At 42.1% G+C, this 20801-nt stretch overlaps 1 protein-coding gene across 1 annotated transcript in view; it reads left to right on the top strand.

The window, feature by feature from the left end:
* Positions 1 to 20801, top strand: part of cfap77 (cilia and flagella associated protein 77) — a 75249-nt gene that overhangs the window by 20073 nt on the left and 34375 nt on the right. The window lies entirely within an intron of this gene.

The raw sequence follows: 20801 nt of genomic DNA, 5'->3' as shown, positions 1-20801 counted from the left end.
ATATATTCACTGATCATGTACTCTTCCTAGGGCAAATAAAGGTGTCATTCAGGTATTTATTTTTATTTTTTACCTTTATTTAATTTGACACGTGGAAGAGGGCGAGGAACGAGATGCGAGTAACGATTCAGGCTATTTGCTCTGTGACCGGCATAATAATGTAATGGAACAAGCAGGGAGCAGGTTTCGAACCCTAAATATTCTAGCCCGAAGTCCAGCACGCTATCGACTGTGCCCAAATGTATTAATTGGGGTTGGGGCCGATTGTGGCTAAAAACACTATCCATTTTAACAAGTGGAAAGGGGAAAAGGTATTATTATTAGTTTATCACAAGGGTAGCAGGCTGTGAATTCTGCAAACAATGTTTCTAGGATGGGCTATTAGCTGAACAATAGACTATTCAACCTTTACTAAAGAATTTCCACATTGGCAGTACCAAAGAATTTAAAACCTGTTTTGTAATAGCATAGTATATGGGATTGATTTTAAGAAATTTGGCTTAATTAATTTGATTAACCTTTCTGAACCACCCATCCCGGATCCGGGATAATTGTCATCAGCAACACTGAATAGCATAGCGTAGCTAAGCGCCACAGGTAAATAATATTACTCGAAAATATTCATATTCATGAAATCACAAGTGCAATATTGCAAAACACAGTTTAACCTTTTGTTAATCCATCTGTCGAAATTATGCTTTACAGCGAAAGCAATACAAGCGTTTGTGTAAGTTTATCGATCGCTCGACAAAACAATAACTACACTTAGCATCAGGTAACTTGGTCACGAAAATCAGAAAAGCAATCAAATTAATCGTTTACCTTTGATGATCTTCGGATGTTTTCACTCACAAGACTCCCAGTTAGACAACAAATGTTCCTTTTGTTCCATAAAGATATTTTTTATATCCAATTACCTCCGTTAGTTTGGTGCGTTATGCCCAGGAATCCACCGGAAAGAGCGGTCATGACAACGCAGACAAAAATTCCAAATTATATCCATAATGTCCACAGAAACATGTCAAACGTTTTTTATAATCCATCCTCAAATATCTATTCGATAATATATCAACCGGGACAGTTGGCTTTTCACTAGGACCGGGAGTAACAATGGCTGCCTTTCTCTTTTGCGCACAACTCACTCTGAGAGCACCCACCTATCCACTTACGCAATGTGGTCGTTCACGCTCATTCTTCAAAATAAAAGCCTGAAACTATGTCTGAAGGCTGTTGGCACCTTAGGGAAGCCATAGAAAAAGGAGTCTGGTTGATATCCCTTTAAATGGGCAATAGGGATGCATAGGAACAGAGAGGTTTCAAAAACAGGGCCACTTCCTGATTGGATTTTCCTCAGGTTTTAGCCTGCAATATCAGTTATGTTTAACTCACAGACAACATTTTGACAGTTTTGGAAACTTCAGAGTGTTTTCTATCCTAATCTGACTAAATTATATGCATATTCTAGTTTCGGGGGCTGAGAAATAGGCAGTTTCAAATGGGTACGTTTTTTAGCCAAAAACGAAAATACTACCCCCTAGCCTTAAGTTTTAACGGGACTACAGCCATAAGAAGTTAACGGGATCGATATGACAACAGCCAGTCGAAGTGCAGGGCGCCAAATTCAAAAACCAGAAATCTCATAATTAAAATTCCTCAGACATTCATGTGTCTTATATCATTTTAAAGGTAATCTTTTTGTTAATCCCACCAAAGTGTCCGATTTCAAATAGGCTTTTCAGCGAAAGCACTACAAACGATTATGTTAGGTCACCACAAAACCACAATATTCACAGCCATTTTTTCCAGCTAAAGATAGCTTCACAAAAACCAGAATAGAGATAAAATTAATCACTAACCTTCAATTATTTTCATCAAATGACACTCATAGGACTTCATGTTACACAATACATGCATGTTTTGTTTGATTAAATTCATATTTATATACAAAAATCTGAGTTTACATTGAGGTGACTAGATTCACTAGTGGCAAAAACATCAAGTGACTTTGCATAGCCACATCGTTTCAACAGAAATACTCATAAATATAGATGATAATACAAGTTATACACATGGAATTATAGATATACCTCTCCTTAATGCAACCGCTGTGTCAGATTACAAAAAAACTTTATGGAAAAAGAAACCCACGCTATAATCTGAGACGGCGCTCAAAAGTAAAACACCACAGCCGCAAAGATGGTGTCAACATAAACAAGAAAATATATGATAAATATTCCCTTTGATGATCTACATCAGAAAGCACACCAGGAATCCCAGGTCCACAATAAATGTTTGTTTTGTTCTAAAAAATCCGTTATTTATGTCCAAATACCTTCTTTTGTTAGCGCGTCTGGTTTACATATCCAAACGCTAATTCTGGTCAGCGTTATATCGGACAAAAACTTAAAAAAGTGATATTACCGGTCGAAGAAACATTTCAAACTAAGTACAGAATCAATCATTAGGATGTTTTTAACATATAGCTTCAATAAAGTTCCAACCGGAGTATTCTTTCTTGTCTTCGTGAGCAATGGAACTCAAGTGAGTACCATGAGGGAAAAGCATGATCAGAAAATGGCTGCTTGATGGACACCTGACTGATTCTGCTATCATTCTCTCCCACAACATCATAGAAGTCTCATTATAATTTATATTGATGGTTGACATCTAGTGGAACCCCTAGGCAGTGCACAATCATTCATATCTCAAGGGAATTTCATTAGGGACTCTGGTGAATAGGGACTTCATTAGGGACTCTGGTGAATTGGAGAATACCTGTTTTGATTTCAACTGAGGATTTTGCCGGCCAATATGAGTTATGTTAATCTCACAGACATAATTCAAACAGTTTTAGAAACTTTAGAGTGTTTTCTATCCAATACTAATAATACTATGCAAATATTAGCAACTATGACTGAGGAGCAGGCCGTTTCATATGGGCACCTTTCATCCAAGCTACTCAATACTGCCCCTTCAGCCATAAGAAGATAAAGGAATTTGAATATGCCTCAAGAGAAAAGATCATTTGCCCTTATTAAACTTTTAAAAAACAAATGTTAGGCTCTTTCTGGCAATTGTGCCAGATGTTATGAATACAAACGGTTATAAATGGCCTATTTGGGAGATTGACTTGTCATTTTCAACAGGCATAGGCTAGGCCTACTGACTAAAATCTGTTTATAAATGTAAATCAACTTTGCCATGGTTTGGTTACCTAGATGCAGATGGCCTATAGCCCCTGATAGGCCTACATCTAATTTCAGATGGCCTACACAGTATCCTAGTTAATATCTCAAATTAATGATTTTGCAGCTTGCTTAGGTCGAATTGTCAGATTAATGTATTTAACATGAATAGTGAGACTCTTTCGTGGTAAGAAGTGCTTGTGTTGCAAAAATAGCCTGCTGGAATAGGCTACTGAGGATGGGATTGTCAATGTATAAATTTTTTACCTGTAGCCTAATCTGACTGACGGTTACCTTCAATCTAATGCATTCTAACAACAGCTGATCTGCAATTGCGATAGAACTGTGACCATGATCACAATTGATAACTTCCAATTTCATTAAATTTTCATGCACATTAATAATTGCATAATAACACAAGGCTACGACAACAATAAACTGAAGTTAAAGGCAATTTTTAAATCAGTTTGCCAGCTCCAGGTAGGCAACACGTGCCACAAATTGATTTGCAATGACTCCAATGATATTATAATTTCAACATATTTATTTTATAAAATGGTAGAAATGAATAGGATAATCATAAATTGAACCATGTTCAATTTTAGCGCCTGTCTGCGCAGACGCTCGAGAGCAGTTTGGATGCAATGATTGAATAAAATTATTGCATCCAAACTGCTCTCGCACGTCAGCGCTAAAATTGAACTTGGTTGAACTTGGGAGAGGCAAGTTCCGCCTCTCCCATCTCCTCATTGGTTTCAATGAGCATATACCCACGTGGGGGTGTATGCACCTTAAAGTTGGTTGCCAACCACCATGTAGTCGAAAGAAGAAGATGCCTGATGGAAGAGAGATTACTAACTCGGTTTACCCCTTTATCTGTCGATTAATTGTCTAAGTAGAGGAAATTGTACATTTCAGGTAAAATAACAGCCCTAGCTAAATTGCCATGAATGTTTAATGCTTTTCGACCTGTCCCCAAATTAATATAGTTGGTTCAAAGTTTGTTTTGATATTTCAACCTGCATGTCCTGATCAGTCTGGTGTGGATGGACAAAATCAACATGAGTTTGATGGCACACGCCCTGTCTAGTCAGCATGTAATGCGCCTAAAGTCGTTTTCCTGTGCTTTGTCACCGTTACTTCTTGATGCGCATCAGTTCTAGCGCGTTAAAACGTTTTATGGAAAAAGGGTTGGAAATAGGTGTCTCCATAATGACATTCTAAAGTAGTAAAAAGTTGTCATGATGCGCGTGCTGCTCTGTCTCCTCTCACTCACATGACTCAGCTGCCTGCTGCAGCGCTCAGTCTCAACACATACACACACACCCCTCCCCCTCCCCACCACTCACTCTGTCACATACTCACTCAGAAACAAGCGGCAGCAGGTCACAGTGAAATATATATTTGTAAGAAATTGCCATGGCGGCCGCGGTGCAATTTAGAAGTAGCCCAAAATCCTGCAACCCAATACATTTTCACGCGCGACATCGTTTTCAAAGACGCACAATTTGGCAAAAAAAAAAAAACACAGACATGGCAACCCTGACTATGCTGATAAATGACAATATTCATCCTGAACTTTGTGTGACCGGACCATCTTGAATAGTACTTGAGTACACCTGCTATAGGCCTACACCACAAATATATTCTAGCCTCCCATGCATACTGTAAGTCTACTTTATGTCCCTAACACTGAAACGAAATTTTATAAAACTAATATAAATATAATATAAATATTTTTATCAAACTAAAACTGAAAACAAACTAGTAAATCAAGTCTGAAAAGTAATTGAAACTAAACTGAATTTAAAATAATAATTTAAAAACGAATAGAAAATTACAAAACTAAACCTTGAGGCCTACCCTACATAGGGCTCTGGCTTGTTAGTGGCCAAAAGAAGCGCACTGTGCTATTCGGGACGCAACACATCTCAGGGCCCACTAACAAGCATCTCTGTCCCCCCTGCTTGATGGGTGTAGCAGCAATTACATAGAGGAAACCAAGTCCAGATTTAGCCTGCAGCTTGGATATGTGTTGAGAGAAGGACAGTGTACCGTCTAGCCATACTCCCAAGTAATTATATGAGATAACTAAACCCTCAGAGGTAGTAATCACACCGGTGGGGAGAGGGGCATTCTTCTTACCGAACCACACAACCTTTGTTTTGGAGGTGTTCAGAACAAGGTTAAGGGCAGAGAAATCTTGTTGGGATTATTGTTAATTGTTTAGCTAGCTAGCTAGCTACATGCCTAAACAAAAGACTCCACTGTGCAAGTAACCATTTCGCTGTACCTTTTACACCTCCTGTATCCTGTGCATGTAACAAATAAACATAGATTTTATTTGATATAGTGTGTGTTTACCAGAGACGGTAATGTGAAGAACAACATGACCTGCACCAAAGTCAAATTAGGATATAACAGTAACGTTTGGCCAACAAGACCGTGTCCAAGTTCTAAAATTCTCCGGGAGAATGCCCTGCTTTTATTTCGTCACACTCACAACTGTAAGCTACTTTCTGTAATTAGCTCGCCATTAACTTGTTAAAAATGATCTTCTTGTGAGTTTATTTTCCTGTAATAATGAATACAAATTAGATAAAGTTAGGAGGTCGTCAGCTATGATATGTCATTATTTGAACTGGTTAGCCAGCTAATTTAACGTTAGCTAGCAAGCTAACAAGCTAGAAACTAACGAAAACATTGTTTAGTAAGTTGCTTTTAGTTGCCTGGTTTGCTGGCTTGTTTGCTATTTTGGACCACCAGGCTGCTGATGTAATGCAGCCTGTCGTTTTTGTGTTTATACTTTTTCATAAAAACAACAACAAGTTTGACATCGGACGACAATAGAATGTTCATTATGTCACTGTGACAACTGTACACAGACATGTTGATATACATAGTTTAAACCAGCCTTTAGTCTTGAAGTCTTTGGTTGTTTAGTACACTACCGTACTCACATGTGAATCCTTAAAGTGATGGGTAGGGCTTAAGAAGGTGTGAACGATGCTGAATGGGTAAGAGCTCTCCAGTAGGTGTACAAAATATTCAAGGGCTATTTTCTTAAAAGTTACAAGTTTATCAACTTGATGATTTGATGTTAGTTTGATGTTCAGCTTTTCAACTGACCTAAGAAGGCAGGAAAGGAATTATTGATGTTTAATTTACTGCAGTGGGCTAAATCAGGGTCACACAGTGTTTCTTGGTAGTCTTAAACAAATCTACTTTGAAACCGAAGTATACACCTCACACATGGTTGTGGGCTTAAAAAAAAGACACCTGTACCATGTCAGATATAGTTGAAATGTGTTAAATTTAGAGTTTGCATCCCAATATTACACTTTATATACATCACAGAGCTATAACAGAGCTATAACAAAACACAGTTGACATAGAAACACCGGATATATATTGTTGATTAATTATGAAAAATATTAATAACATTCCACCCATGGAGCCACTAGAGGGCGATTTGATCAGTTGACTGCAGGAAAGCGGTGCATCTGAAATGGGAAGAATTCTATCCATCTTTGATGTTTCGATTTCTGTAGGGGAGAGGCGAAGAGCCTATAGCAGCTCATCTGTAGTACGGGTCCTTGAGAGTCTGTGGGGGGCTTACCCAGACACATGCTCCCAATTAGTTGGCCTTCTTTATGTAAATGCTTTATAAATTATCCCCAATGCTTGGGGATTAGGCGCTCATAAGGAGAGTTTGCATATCAATAAACAGACAGGTTGTGCATGGAGAATGGATCACAGACAGACATGGGAAGAGAAGGGGGAGGGTTATGGGGGTGGGATGGGGTGGAGGAGACATTATGGAATGTGGGGTGGTCTGTTTAGGGAGCTCTAGCTAAGTTTTACATTTTTAATTTTTTACAGCCGCCCACAAATACGGCAACATATGAAGCATGATTCATCAATTCATAAAATGCTTTTCCACTGCTCCAGAGTCCAATGCCGGCAAGCTTTACACCTCTCCTCTTTACACCTTGAGAATGCTGTTCCTCGATTACAACACAGCGTTCAACACCATAGTGCCCTCCAAGCTCGTCATCAAGCTCGGGACCCTGGGACTGAACACCTCCCTCTGCAACTGGATCCTTCTTGACGGGCCAACCCCAGGTGATGAGAGTAGGCAACAACACCTCCGCCACACTGACCCTCAACAAGGGGGCCCCCCACGGGTGTGTGCTTAGCCCCCTCCTGTACTCCATATTTGCCCACGGCTGTGTGGCCACGCAGGATTCCAACTCCATCATCAAGTTCGCTGACGACACAACGGTGATCACCAACACACGATGAGACAGCCTAGAGGGAGGAGGTCAAAGAACTGGCAGTGTGGTGCCAGGACAACAACCTTTCCCTCAATGTCAGCAAGACCAAGGAGCAAATCGTGGGCTACAGGAAATGGGGGGGGGGGGTAGCTGGTTAACTTCTTGTGGCTGCAGGGGTAGTATTGAGTAGCTTGAATGAAAGGTGCACAGAGGTGCCCAGAGTAAACGGCCTGCTCCTCAGGCATAGTTGCTAATATATGCATATTATTATTAGTATTGGATAGAAAACACCCTGACGTTTCTAAAACTGTTTGAATTATGTCTGTGAGTATAACAGAACTCATATGGCAGGCAAAAACCTGAGAAAAAATCCAAACAGGAAGTGGAAATTATTAGGCTGGTCGATTTTCAACCAAGATCCCATTGAAATTACAGCGAGATATGAATGAGTTTTCACTTCCTACGGCTTCCACTAGATGTCAACAGTCTGTATAACTTTGTCTGATGCCTCTACTGTGAAGGGGGGCCGAATGAGAGAGGAATTTGTCAAGTCTTCCATGACCTGACCATGCTTTCACCATGCGCGTTCACATAAGAGGGAGCTCCGTTCCATCGCTCATCTGAAGTCAATGTAATTCTCCGGTTGGAACGTTATTCAAGATTTATGTTAACAACATTCTAAAGATTGATTCAATACATTGTTTGACATGTTTCTACCGACTGTTACTGAACTTTTGGACATTTCGTCAGATTTCAGGGAACGCGCTTCGTGACTTTGGAATTGTTTACCAAACGTGCTAACAAAAGTAGCTAATTGGACATAACGGACATTATCGAACAAATCAAGCATTTATTGTGGACCTAGGATTCCTGGGAGTGCATTCTGATGAAGATCATCAAAGGTAAGGAAACATTTATCATGTAATTTCTAGTTTCTGTTGACTCCAACATGGCGGCTAATTTGACTATTGTTCTGAGCGCCGTCTCAGATTATTGCATGGTTTGCTTTTTCCGTAAAGTTTTTGAAATCTGACACAGCGGTTGCATTAAGGAGAGGTATATCTATAATTCCATGTGTATAACTTATATTATCATCTACATTCATGATGAGTATTTCTGTTGAAACGATGTGGCTATGCAAAATCATTTGTGAATAACTCACCACAGGTTAATGAGAAGGGTGTGCTTGAAAGGATGCACATAACTCTGCAATGTTGTTTTGTATTGGAGAGAGTCTCAGTCATAAATAATTTCCCACACACAGTCTGTGCCTGTTTTTAGTTTTCATGCTAGTGAGGGCCGAGAATCCACTCTCACATAGGTATGTGGTTGCAAAGGGAATCAGTGTCTTAACGGCGCGTTTTGCCAAGGCAGGAAACTGCGCGCAGCCCTATCAGGAAATATGGCAGTGGCTTCAGATTAAATTCAATTTTCACAGAACCGCTTGTTGCAATTTCGATGAGGCTCTCTTGTTCAGATATCAGTAAGTGGACTGGAGGCAGGGCATGAAAGGGATAACGAATCAAGTTGTTTGTGTCGACCGTTTCGGGAGTAGTACCTGCGTAATTGCGCTACCATCTCAGTCAGGTGCTTCGTTATATCACATTTGACATTGTCCGTAAGCTTGTGTTAATTTGCACACAAAAAATCATACAATGGTGGAAAGACCTGTGTGTTGTCCTTGTTAATGCAGACAGAAAAGAGAACATCACCCAGATAGGCCAGTCGTGTGAGAAACTCGTCATCATGCAAGCGGTCAGACAAGTGAAAATTATGGTCAATAAAGAAAACTTGAAGTCTCTCAATTTAAAAGAAACGTGTCAATACTTTGCCTCTTGATAACCAGTGCACTTCTGTATGTTATAAAAGCGGTATATGGTCGCTGCCCATATCTTTGCATAATGCAGAAAATACACAAGAGTTCAGGGGCCTTGCTTTAACAAAGTTAACCATTTTCACTGTAGTTTCCAAAATGTCTTTCAAGCTGTCAGGCATTCCCTTGGCAGCAAGAGCCTCTCGGTGGTTGCTGCAGTGTACCCAAGTGGCGTCGGGAGCAACTCCATTATCTCTCCCTGTCATGGCTTTTGCGCCATCAGTACAGATACCAACACATTTTGAACACCAAAGTCCATTTGATCTCACAAAGCTCTCCAGTACTTTAAAAATATCCTCTCATGTTGTCCTGGTTTCCAGTGGTTTGCAGAAGAGGATGTCTTCCTTAATTGACCCCCAATAAACATAACGGACATATACCAGGAGCTGTGCCAGGCCCGCCACGTCTGTTGAATCACCCAGCTGTAACGCATATAATTCACTGGCTTGTATGCAAAGCAGTAATTGTTTCAGAACATCTCCTGCCATGTCACTGATGCGTTGTGAAACAGTGTTGTTTGATGAAGGCATTGTCTGTATAGTTTTTTGGGCCTTTTCACCCAAATCAAATTTATTTATAAAGCCCTTCTTACATCAGCTGATATCTCAAAGTGCTGTACAGAAACCCAGCCTAAACCCCCAAACAGCAAGCAATGCAGGTGCAGAGGCACGGTGGCTAGGAAAAACTCCCTAGAAAGGCCAGAACCTAGGAAGAAACCTAGAGAGGAACCAGGCTATGAGGGGTGGCCAGTCCTCTTCTGGCTGTGCCGGGTGGAGATTATAACAGAACATGGCTAAGATGTTCAACTGTTCATAGATGATCAGCATGGTCAAATAATAATAATAATAATAATAATCACAATAGTTGTCAAGGGTGCAACAGGTCAGCACCTCAGGAGTAAATGTCAGTTGGCTTTTCATAGCCGATCATTGAGAGTATCTCTACCGCTCCTGCTGTCTCTAGAGAGTTGAAAACAGCAGGTCTGGGACAGGTGGCACGTCCGGTGAACAGGCCAGCAATGTCCCAGCCATATCCGCGGCAGCAGGAAGAATTAAGTCCTCCACAATAGTATGAGGCTTGCCTGTCCTAGCCACTCGGTAGCTCACCATATAAGACGCTTCTAGCCCCTTCTTATGAATGGTATCTGTTGATTTTATACGTCTTACCACTCGACAGTCGTCTATATTCTCGCTCCAAAGACTCCCGTGGCTTATTTTTCAAATTGTCATGCTTGTTTCTAAATGTCTGCGCAAGAGTGAAGGTTTCCCGCAAGAGAGTAACGGTTAATGTGATTGGATGTTACATTTTTGACTAGGCTACCTGTATTTGACATTGTGTTGTTATTTCACTGAACACTAGATTCCATTTTATTTTCGTCAGTGAAACGAGGCTACTCGGGCGAGAAAAAAAACCTCACCCAAATGTATAGTCCCGTTGGAAAATATAAATGTACTGTTTGAAAGTGTGAATTTTTTTCTTCTTAAAAACAAATGTTAAATTATTTATATATATTTTGAAATGTGAATCACATTTTTATTTGGCGTACCCCCGACGGCATTGCGCGTACCCCTGGGGAATACCTGCTCTGCTCTACAGGATCGGTGTCGCCCCCGCGGGACGGTTGAGCTAACGTAGGCTAATGTGATTAGCATGAGATTGTAAGTAACAAGAACATTTCCCAGGACAAAGACCTATCTCATATAGCAGAAAGCTTAAATTCTTGTTAATCTAACTGCACTGTCCAATTTACAGTAGCTACTACAATGAAAGAATACCATGCTATTGTTTGACGAGACTGCACAGTTATGAACATGAAAATGTATTAATAAACCAATTAGGCACATTGGGCAGTCTTGATACAACATTTTGAACAGAAATGCAATGGTTCATTGAATCAGTCTAAAACTTTGCACATACTGGCCAAAATCTACATTGCGCCTAACCTGGAATATTACATTTTGGGCTTTCTCCTGCGTTTCAAAGATGGAACAAAGAAAAAAACGAATTATTCTCCTACATTCACATTTCCACAAACTTCAAAGTATTTCCTTTCAAATGGTATCAAGAATATGCATATCCTTGCTTCAGGTCCTGAGCTACAGGCAGTTAGAATTGGGTATGTAATTTTAGGCGAAACCCTTAAAGGTTCATCATTATGCAATCATTAATTCACATTCATTATGTTATTGTGTGCTTCCACACATTAATTAATGGGCTACCCCTCCATATTTGTTTAGTTCTTTAACGGTATCTACATTTCTTAACAGCAGCCAACTTTTAGATCAATCAGTTAAGTAATTCTAGGCCTATTTTAAATTCAATTTGGTTCACTTAAATTCAATTCCAAAGATCAGTAAACTAATTTCTCACTCCATTACTCCTCCCTTTTGACACATTGTTTCACTTCCCCAGGCCCTGCACCTGATTGCAGATCAGAAACATCTTGTAGAGAAAACATATTTTTAACAAACATAGGAAGTGCAATAAAATAGCCTCCAAGTTTTCAACCAATTTAGAATGTGAAATTGTCTTCCGAGATGAGGTGAGGAATCCACGTTGCTTCCAGATTGTACCAAAGTCACGCACAACCCAAAATGCATACCTGCTGTCAGTATTAATCTGAACAGTTTTATCCTTAGCCAAAATGCATGCTCTAGAGAGGAAAAACAATTCTGCAGCTTGGGCTGACTCTTTAGGGTAGTGACAGCCATAGTTACTGCATAAGCCACTAAAGTCCCCATGGAGTCCACTGTATCTTGTCATTCATTGCCATCTTGTGGTCAGAGAGACTCTGTACAACCTCAGCATACTAAACCTCAGGGTACAAAACCCTCAAAATTTTGCGCCAAAGTGGTAGACAACACCGCAGGCATTCCGATTCCATGTAACCTTAGGGGCAAACGGTCCAAGTCCAACGCTTGTTTTAAAAATGTAAACACAAACCAGAACTGTGATTCTGGAGCGACAGGAATGCTAAAGAAAGCATTAGCCAAATCAACAACTGAAAACCTTTTAGCCGACACCAGCACAGCAGATTGTACTGTAACGGGTTTGGCATAACAGTAGCTCTTGCGTGAACTACATTGTTTAACTGGTCTAAGATCTTGAACCAAACGCCAATCACCCGAGACTTTCCGGACATGAAGAATGGGAGTGTTGCAGGGATTGTCTGGACAAGGCACAATTGCTCCTCTTTCTACCAATGAAGTATTAACGGGTAATCCCCCGCACTGCCTCCAGACTCAGGGCTCGGCCGGGTCTGTGTGTTCTCAGGTGTGATGTAAGCGGTTTCACCGCCCCCACCCATCATTCACCCAATGTTTCTCTCTAGACATGCATTTTGCATCGTCTGTTCCAGAATGTCCCTGCCCCACTTATCCACCATTACCTCACCGGCCTGGTCAGCAGGTCAGGCGGACAGGGTTCTCCCTTACTGCTTTTGGCTCCCATTGTGAAACTCCAGTATTTAGTTAGGAACATCTTACTTTCTTAAAAGTAATTATGGGTTAAGTGAAAAATAAATTGATCATGGGTTCGCCATCAAAATATTTTTTTGATTTCTTTATGTAATTTAGAATATAGTATTTCCCCCTATACAAAATGTTGTATGTGTTTTATGCACGTAACCAATTATTTCCCTACGGCTCCATTGGTCAAATTACGGCCTTCTAAAATAATGTGCTAACCTACAGGAATAATTTCTTACTTCTATCTCAGGACCCTGTCCTGGAATCACATAGCTCATGCATTTACATCTGACGATTGCAAACCATGGCATATCAATTAATATTAAATTAGTACTTTGTCAAATAATGTGCATTTACCCAGGAATACCTCTGTTATGAAAAACAGGGTTTTCTCCACACAGAGTAGAGCCCTCCTTGTCACTAAGACAAGTTATTTTTCACACACAGTGAAAACTCACACACAGTGAAATCCACCCACTGACGCTCCCTGGAGGGTCCGAGGCGGGTCTCTTCTGCTCCAATCAGGCAGAGTGTGGGCTCCCTGAGCCACGTCTAACGTGGCCCCAGTGCACAGTTAACCTTGGTGTCCCCGGGAACAACCAGCAAGCGGAGTTAGCCATCCCATCCTCGTCGCCAAGAATTGTTGTGGAAATTCTAACCAGAAAAGAAGAGACTATAGATTCTTCAAACAACAACTTTTTATTATAAGATTTGCAAATCTGGAGCTGGTTAACAATCACTCAAAAGGTGCAAAGTTAAGAGCCCAAAGAACAAGAGTTGGGTCTCAGCTTTTATAACCTTTGTCTACGTGGCAGTTTAGCAGGTGTGTGAGATCATGATGGGAACCTAGCGTAAAAACAAGTGTTATCGGCAGTTTTGTTACTCCTTTCTGCTGACAGGATTGTCGCTGCTGCTCAGGCACGCCTATGTTCTCTTCATATCTCCACACAGCTGTGCCCTTGAAAGATACGAAAAGAACAAGATGGACCAAAAACTGGTCACTCTCTGACGGCCCTTTGTCTTTGGCTGCGTGACTAAGTTACTCAAAAACAAGAGAGGAAAAAGACAAGCTTCTTCTTACATGAGAGGCTCATACAGCGCATGTGCATAACAGAGTTCGTCATTTTTTCCACCATAGAACTTAACATGGTCTCATACCAGAAAAGTAATGAAGAAGGCACAGCAACACCTCTACTCCCTCAGCAGACTGAAAATATTTGGCATGGCCCCTCAGATACTCAGACACTTTTACAGCTGCACCATTGAGAAGCATCCTGACTGGTTGTATCACCGTCTAGTATGGCAACCGTACCGCCTGTGGCCGGAAGGCCCTAGTGTGGACTGCTCACTGGGGCGAGCTCCCAGCCATCGTACATGCCAGGCAATGTCTGAGAAGGTCACGAAAAATTGCCAAAGACTCCAGCCACCTGAGACATTGACTGTTCTCCATACTGCCGTCCAGCAGGCGGTACTGGCACATAAAGGCTCAGACAAACAGACTCCTAAACATCTATCCCCTGGTCATAAGACTGTTAAATGGTTCAGAAATACTGCTGTCCCTCTCCCACAGAGTATCCACACTGCCCATCCACAGGTCTCTACCAACTCAGACAACCTAAGCTGCTGCTAAAATGATTATTGATTTCCATTACCATTTGTATTTTTCTATTTATCCTGCTACTGGTCACTATTGCTACTGTTTATAATGTATATATTACGATTAGTATATTACCATAAGTATTTACAGTGCACACCTGTCTACATAAGGTCCAACAGTTGACAGTGCATGTCAGAGCAAAAACTAAGCCATGAGGTCTATGGAATTGTCTGTAGAGCTCCAAGACAGGATTGTGTCGAGGGACAGATCTGGGTAAAGGTACCAAAAAACCTTCCAGAAGGACAACCATCTCTGCAGCACTCCACCGATCAGGCCTTTATGGTAGAGTGGCCAGACGGAAGCCACTCCTCAGTAAAATGCACATGACAGCCCGTTTGAAGTTTGCCAAAAGGCACCAAAAGGACTCTCAAACCATGAGAAACAAGATTCTCTGGTCTAATGAAACCAAGATTGAACTCCTTGGCCTGAATGCCAAGCGTCAGGTCTGGAGGAAACCAGGCACCGCTCATCACCTGGCCAATACCATCCCTACAGTGAAGGATGATGGTGGCAGCATCATGCCGTGGGTATGTTTTTCAGTAACAGGGACTGGGAGACTAGTCAGAATCGAGGGAGATGAACGGAGCAAACTACAGGGAGATCCTTGATGGAAACCTGCTCCAGAGCGCTCAGGACATCAGACTGGGTCGAATGTTCACCTTCCAACAGGACAACGACCCTAAGCACACAGCCAACGCAGGAGTGGCTTTGGGACAAGTCTCTATGTCCTTGAGTGGCCCAGCCAGAGCCCGGACTTGAACCCAATCTAACATCTCTGGAGAGACCTGAAAATAGCTGTGCAGTGACGCTCCTCATCCAACCTGACAGACAAGATTTGCTTAGACTTGAATACAATTGACCATAAAATAGAATGAATATTTTCTCCAAAGGATTTGAGGGAGTGCGTACATATGGCTATTCTCTGTTGAGTGGTTAACAAAGAAACTTTGCTACTTTTTACTCCTATGCTTAATTTATAGCTATTTATGTAACTTTAGTTGCGATACAAACGTTGGGCTATATGTTTTGATTTTTAATAAACTCAGCAAAAAAAGAAACATCCTCGCACTGTCAACTGCGTTTATGTTCAGTAAACTTAACGTGTAAATATTTGAATGAACATAAGATTCAACCACTGAGACATAAACTGAATAAGTTCCACAGACATTTGACTAACAGAAATTGAATAATGTGTCCCTGAACAAGGGGGGGGGGGGGGGGTCAAAAGTAACAGTCAGTATCTGGTGTGGCCACCAGCTGCATTAAGTACTGCAGTGCATCTCCTCCTCATGGACTGCACCAGATTTGCAAGTTCTTGCTGTGCGATGTTACCTCACTCTTCCACTAAGGCACCTGCATGTTCCCGGACATTTCTGGGGGGAATGGCCCTAGCCCTCACCCTCCGATCCAACAGGTCCCAGACGTGCTCAATGGGATTTACATCCGGGCTCTTCGCTGGCCATGGCAGAACACTGACATTCCTGTCTTACAGGAAATCATGCACAGAATGAGCAGTATGGCTGGTGGCATTGTCATGCTGGAGGGTCATGTCAGTATGAGCCTGCAGGAAGGGTACCACATGAGGGAGGAGGGTGTCTTCCCTGTAACGCACAGCGTTGAGATTGCCTGCAATGACAACAATCTCAGTCCGATGATGCTGTGACACACCACCCCAGACCATGACGGACTCTCCGTCATGAGGGCCTACAAGCCCTCAGTCCAGCCTCTCTCAGCTTATTGCGGACAGTCTGAGCACTGATGTAGGGATTGTGCATTCCTGGTGTAACTTGGGCAGTTGTTGTTGCCATCCTGTACCTGTCCCACAGGTGTGATGTTCGGATGTACCGATCCTGTGCAGGTGTTGTTACACGTGGTCTGCCACTGCGAGGATGATCAGCTGTCCGTCCTGTCTCCCTGTAGCACTGTCTTGGGCACGGACATTGCAAATTAACGTGTGGCCATAATGCCCCTTTAAAAAATCCATGCCTTTTGCTGCTAGTAGCCGTTGGACTGAATATAATAATTACAATTCCCTTCTCCCGGCTGGCTGCTCCGAAGCACCTCTCACTTACATGGCTCTCCGTCACGCGATTGGGTGTTTCTCACAGGCTGAAGGCAGACACATCGGGGACGCAACTGCGCGAGTCCTTATCCAATTCCGAGGGGCATATTGAAGATGTTGGAAAAACTCTCCACATTTAATTTTCGTCAGCCAACAAGATGAGTAGTTCTAACGAACAGCAAAAGCACTAGCCAATATCAATCTACTATCCCCCATGGTACAAAAGTTGACCTATTCTGTGCAAAAAAATTATATTCCAAACATAGTCTGGGATAGTTGTGGGATGTGATAGATCCCAAATGAATACAACCACTAGCCTCAAAAAACTTTTTTAAAGTAATGACTCTGATGCAACAGATCAGAACGTTTAGCTTAAAATGTTGATAAACTGTTAGGCTATTTCTTCACATTATAACGCAGAAATGGCACTGCAGTAGGCTATATGCATGAATGTTCCAATAGCAGGAAAACACCATTCTCAAATGTAACTGCAAATGCAATTATGCATGTAATGCTTTTATTACAAAGGTGCATTTTTATGGTGAAAATTATCTTCCCCAAACTTGAAACTCACGCACTGTATATGTATGCCAGTTAGACTCTACACCTGTTGTAAAGTGGATTAATGTGCTTAATTTTAAGAAGTTATTTGGCCACTTTAGTTGTGATACCAACATTGGGCTATATGTTTACATTTTTAATACATTCTAAGGCTGCATGATGCGACTCTAATAATGGTTTGAAAAAAGTTGCATTAAAAGCATGAGCTCTGCTTTGTTTGGTTTTTTTGCGCAGGCTGTACACACTTGATCAGTCTCATTCACAATTTGACAAGCACTTGATAATGCCTTGAATTTCCCGGTGGTAAATATATCATTCACAGGTGATAGGCTAATATTGTCACCCATCAGACTATTCTTGATTTAATCTTGGCTTTACATATACTAAATAAGAGAATGCCAAGAGTATGCAAAGCTGTCATGAAGTTAAAGGGTGGCTACTTTGAAGAATCTAAAATCTAAAATATATTTTGATTTGTTTAGCACTTTTTGGTTACTACATGATGCCATATGTGTTATTTCATAGTCTTCACTGTTATTCTACAATGTAGAAAATAGTCAAATAAAAAAAAGTTAAACCCTGGAATGAGTAGGTGTGTCCAAGCTTTTGACTGGTCCTGTATGTGTGAAATTTGTTTTGATTTAGAATGGACTATTATCATGCATAGGGAAGCGCACAATTGGCCCAGCGTCATCCGGGTAAATGTCATTGTAAATAAGAACGTGTTCTTAACTGACTTGCCTAGTTAAATAAAGGTTAAATAAAAAAAATATTTAAAAAATAAATAGTGTGGCATTTGGGACCATGGTGGTGTAATCCACATTTCATACATAGATGCTCAGGCAGGCTTTAAACGTGAGGTAATTTTCACAATGGTTATGCTGTGATTAACTATCTGGTAAAAGTGTTTCCATTGTATTCTAAATGAGACTTATGTTTTGAGTCATGCCATAGCTGAAAGCCAGGCTTCAAGCTAGCGATGCCATATTGTATCTGTGTGTTTCCGTTGCTGGCACAAGGTATTCGCTATAACCAAAGGATGTTTTTATCTGCCTAGAAATCACACAAGACAGCATGAGTGGGGAAGCTTTCGTATGTGCTCATCTGTGTGACTGACGCGTGCTCAGAACCTCTGTTTCTGTCACTCAGTAAAGAGCCTGCAGATCATAGGTACATGTCATACACTTCAATGTGTTCAGGTAATGTGGAGTAGCAATCCCTCGCACCCTTCTCTCATCACCCTAGCTGGGGTTTGGATTTTCTCTTCCCGTCTTTGTGGAGAGATGATGAGAACTTAACTTAAAAGCAAGAACTTGAATGGAGAACTTTGAAACAAGACGACCAAAGCGCAGTACGACATCACCTATTGCTCGTTCCCCGCACTCCTGACTTCCACCCCCTTGGAGATTCTCTGAGCTACAGTGTAGAGATGGCAGACAGGTGGTATAAAGCCGCACCTCAATACTGGAGAAGAGGAGCTGCTTCATTCAGCCCCGTTTCTCTTAATCACCCTTCAATCCTGGGCTGTGTCCCAACTGGCCCCCTATTCCCTATTTGGTGCACTACTTTAGGGGAATAAGGTGCCATTTGGGCTGGGGGGGGGGGGGGGGGGGGGGGGTCCAACGCCAGTTAACAGGGGGGTCCAACGCTACAGAACACGCTATAGAAATGCATTATGTAGAACAAACCCGATTTGTCTACCATGTAATAGAATATGGGGATCGAGTCAGGTGCTCTATGCATTACATTTCCATCTGCACCTTTCTGAACATTTCACCTCTCTGTGTAGGCTACAGAAGCCAGTAAGAGACAAAGAACCACTCGACCACAATTGTGTCTTACTGCCGCTACTAAAACGCTCGCTCTTTTGAAACAAAACTCTCCATTTAAAAGGGTTGGTTAAATGTTTGTACCATATGACAATCAATGTCTTTCCAAAAATAATTTTGATCTTGTTTGGGATATTTTATGGAAATTAGTGCCTTTTAAGTACCTGGGATAATTAACAGTAATTTATACAGGTAGTGTCTTTCCACCTATTAACGTCTCTAAAGACTTACTGATAAAGTAGCTGACAATTGATCACTTCCACACAAGTCTGACATATTTGACGTTCTTGTCCGTGAGTTACAATTTTCAAATGTGCTCCCAAGTGCTGTTCTTCTTGCGACTTTGGCATAGATTTTTTTTTAAATTCAAAATAAATATGAATGGTTTCAACAGTGAGGTTAGAAACTTCAAGGTCCTCAAGCTTTCCATGTTCGTTTCTGACAGCTTAGGGAATCTTCTGCATCTAGGAGCTCTTCAAAAATAGGCCTGGTGAGGAAGAAATTGTGGATTCCGAAGCTGGCTGATACTGTTGTAGCCTGGTCCCAGATCTGTTTGCCCCCCCCTCCCATTCCCAAAGCAAACGAACACGTCATAAGCCATGGCAAAAATGTTTTGAATTTCAGTAAATTAGCTGTAAAACTGCAAAATGTTTTTTCAGCATCATGGCAAAATGTGTCATAGTCACAAAGGCTCTCCGCACTGCCAAAGCAGACTCTTTCTTCTCTGTTCTCATCCTCCTAGATCTATCTGCTGCCTTCAACACCGTGAATCATCAAATTCTCCCGTCCACCCTCTCAGGGCTGGGAGTCACAGGCTCTGCACACTCTTGGATTGCATCCTACCTGGCAGACCGCTCCTACCAGGTGACATGGAGAGAATCTGTGTGTGCACCACGTACTCTCACTACTGGTGTCCCCCAGGACCTGGTTCTAGGCCTTCTCCTCTTCTCTCTATAAGTCATTTGGCTTCGTCATATCCTCACATGGTCTCTCCTATAATTGCTATGCGGATGACACTCAACTACTTTTCTCCTTCCCCCCTTCTGACACCCAGGTGGCGACAAGCATCTCTGCATCCCCGGCAGATATCTCAACTTGGAAGTCGGCCCACCACCTAAAGCTTAACCTTGACAAGACGGAGTTGCTCTTCCTCCTGGGGAAGGCCTGCCCGTTCAATCACGGTTGGCAACTCCACAGTGTCGCCCTCCCAGAGTGCAAAGAACCTTGGCGTGACCCTGGACAACACACTGTCGTTCTCTGCAAACATAAAACTAGTGACTCGCTCCTGCAGTTTCATGCTCCACAACATCCGTAGAGTACGACCCTACCTCACACAGGAAGCAGCGCAGGTCCTAATCCAGGCACTTGTCCTTTCCCATCTGGACTACTGCAACTCGCTGTTGGCTGGGCTTCCCGCTTCTGCCATCAAACACCGGAAACTTATCCAGAACGCTGCAGCCCGCCTGGTTTTCCACCTTCCCAAGTTATCTCATGTCACCCCGCTCCTCCGCACACTCCACTGGCTTCCAGTCGAAGCTTACATCCACTACAACAACATGTCTACGGAGCAGCAAGAGGAACTGCCCCTCCCTACCTTCAGTCTATGCTCAAACCCTATGCCCCAACCCGAGCACTCTGTTCTGCTACCTCTGGTCTCTTGGCCTTCCCACCCCTACGGGAGGGCAACTCCTGCTCAGCCCAGTGCACGCTCTTCTCTATCCTGGCACCCCAATGGTGGAACCAGCTCCCCCTAGCTGTAACCAGCCCCCCCACAACCCCTGGCTCTGACTCGACTGATACTGTAGCCACTTTGAGGAACAATGCACCTTCTATGCCTGTGATATGTGGTTGTCCCACCTAGCTATCTTAAGATGAATGCACTAACTGTAA

The sequence above is a fragment of the Salvelinus fontinalis genome, chromosome 4 (assembly GCF_029448725.1).
Source record: "Salvelinus fontinalis isolate EN_2023a chromosome 4, ASM2944872v1, whole genome shotgun sequence".
Taxonomy (NCBI): Eukaryota; Metazoa; Chordata; class Actinopteri; order Salmoniformes; family Salmonidae; genus Salvelinus; species Salvelinus fontinalis.
The sequence above is the reverse complement of the archived record's forward strand: the minus strand, read 5'-3'. Positions and strand labels throughout refer to the sequence as shown.